Here is a 2661-nt window from a genome sequence, read left to right on the forward strand (position 1 = left end):
TTATTATTATTATTATCATCCCGAAACCGAAGAGGGGAGGACAGGATAGGATAAAGTCAGGTATTCCGTTCTTATAACGAACCTTATAATACGTCCAGGATAAAGTTTGAGCCGGGCGGGAATCAAACCAGCGATCTAGCGCTTACAAGGCACACGCGCTACCTTCCAAGCTGACTAGATTGGCTTCAAGGGGTACAAAGATCTATCTATCTCGTGCTACGATTGGCTTCAAGGGGTACAAAGATCTATTCATCTCGTGCTACGATCTAGTGGTGGAAAAAATGAGGGCCACACTTGTTACTTTGTTTCAGAACAAACAATAAATATTTATTGACGTACCTATACCTAGGTACCTACTCTGATTTTTCGCAACAGGTAGTAGAACTATTACCTACCACATACTCTATTAAATTCTTACTACTAAACTCGCGTTAACCTTGAGGTATTTATTCTGCACGTAAAATAAAATCCGCAATCTCAAGATGCCTAGAGTTGGTCTAAGCTTAACTTCATATCACGACCTCTTCAGTTTCAAAGACCCTTAGATGAATAAATTCATTGAAATTGTCAGAGCATGTGCCTTAATCCTAACCAACACGGCCGTATCCAGGATTTTGTCGAGGGGGGAGGGGACCCGAGAGTCCTAAATACGGCCCTGCTAATCATTGTACTATCGTCTAAGTCTCAGAGTGCTGGTCGTGGGTTCGATTCCCGAGTGAACCATTACCTACCACATACTCTATTAAATTCTTACTACTAAACTCGCGTTAACCTTGAGGTATTTATTCTGCACGTAAAGTAAAATCCGCAATCTCAAGATGCCTAGAGTTGGTCTAAGCTCAACTTCATATCACTACCTCTTCAGTTTCAAAGACCCTTAGGAGAATAAATTCATTGAAACTGTCAGAGCATGTGCCTTAATCCTAACCACCAGGGCCGTATCCAGGATTTTGTCGAGGGGGAGGGGGCCCGAGAGTCCTAAATACGGCCCTGCTAATCATTGTACTATCGTCTAAGTCTCAGAGTGCTGGTCGTGGGTTCGATTCCCGAGTGAACTTTATCTTAAACAGATAAGGTTCTATTCGTCCTCGGAACGGCTTGCTTTCTCCTAACCTAACCTATCCTCCTTCTCTCGATTTCGGGACGACAGAACCTCAGCATTTACATCTATCTAATATTTCAAAAGAGGTGGGAAATGGGAACTGAACAGGTTCTAATGAATCAGTCATGAGTTCATGAGTCATTGTCAATTCACTTTACAGCTCCCTCTATCTAATATTTCAAAAGAGGTGGGAAATGGGAACTGAACAGGTTCTAATGAATCAGTCATGAGTTCATGAGTCATTGTCAATTCATGAGATTCAGAGTTTTGTGTTCAAGGTAGCGACTCAGCGAGGTTTGTGGTCTGAGAGAAATGTACGTCCGGGCTAGCGAACTAGCCGGTAGTCTTGAAAAATAAGGAAGAGGGGAATGTACATAGGTGTTGTGGCCAGTCGCTAAGGTTTGGTTTTGCTAGTTTCGAAAATAAAGTTTCAGTCTTCTTTGAATTTTCCTCTGAACCGAAATGTTGTTCTTTCCTCTGTATTTAACATTGGCGCAGTAGGCAGTTTTTTATTGGTGATTTTGCATTTCTGGATATTAACATGCCTGATACGATATCAGGAACGAGTGGATCAACTTCAGATTTGGCAAACAGCTTAGTGCAAGCTTTGGACCGGCTTGTACAAAATCAGGTTGGAGGAAATAGAGAAGGTAAAATTCAATGTGCAGTTACCCCGTTCGATGAGAAGAACGAAACATTTCGCTCCTATTTGCAAAGGTTGGATAATTATTTTGCTATAAAGAACATTGAAACAGGTAATGTGCTTAAAGTACGTTTGTTAATTGCGAATCTGAGTCCGCAGCTGTATCAGACTCTGTCGGCCCTTACTTCTCCTAGTTTACCTAGTGATAAATCATATGAAGAGTTGTGTGATGTGCTTAAGAATTACTTGTGTCCCACTCCAAACGAGATTTGGGAACGTCATAAATTTGTTAATACTGTACAAGGTCCTTCTGAATCAATCACTAAGTACATTGCTGATTTGAAACACAAAGCTGTAACATGTAATTTTCAATGTTCTAGTTGCAATGCCACGACTCAGGACGACCACATTCGTTCACAGTTCATCCGTGGTCTGTCTGATGGTGCAATAAGAGAGAGACTTTTGCAAGAAAAGTCGACAACCAGCCTTACAGATTTGTTTGGGTTGTTTTTTCGTCCGTTAGGTAGCGCCACTATGCAAACGCGCTAGCGGAGGAACAGAAGGAACTGCGCAGAAACTTATGCGCACAAACACACTAATGCGTTGCCTGCGAGGGAGCTTTGCTCGGGACATTTGATGTGACGTCATCGCCTACGGGAGCAAGTGCCGTGACGTCAAAGTTCACGATTTACCGGCATTTTTTTTAATCGATTTATCTCGGGATCTAGAAGTCGTAGAAGAAAAAGAAAAATTCCGTTGGTCCTCATTTTTCCTGCTCTATGACTTTGAAACATCACCCAAGTAAGCGCAACTAATCTATTAAAAACTCCTCATGTGTAGCAAAATCCCTAATGACTCAGCTGCATTTTCGGACAAAATCCATCGCGACGATATAATATCGAGATTATCCACGGAT

General features: G+C 41.8%; 1 long non-coding RNA gene across 1 annotated transcript; it reads right to left on the reverse strand.

Moving 5' to 3' along the window:
* Positions 1-26: 26 nt before the first annotated feature.
* On the reverse strand, positions 27-1388 carry LOC113469803. Its single transcript, XR_003393106.1, has 3 exons — positions 1256-1388; positions 728-1167; positions 27-391 (listed from the first exon to the last, which is right to left on the reverse strand). It is a non-coding gene; the product is annotated as an uncharacterized LOC113469803 (long non-coding RNA).
* Positions 1389-2661: the final 1273 nt, after the last annotated feature.

Source organism: Diaphorina citri, unplaced genomic scaffold, assembly GCF_000475195.1.
Source record: "Diaphorina citri unplaced genomic scaffold, Diaci psyllid genome assembly version 1.1 scaffold1238, whole genome shotgun sequence".
Classification (NCBI taxonomy): domain Eukaryota; kingdom Metazoa; phylum Arthropoda; class Insecta; order Hemiptera; family Psyllidae; genus Diaphorina; species Diaphorina citri.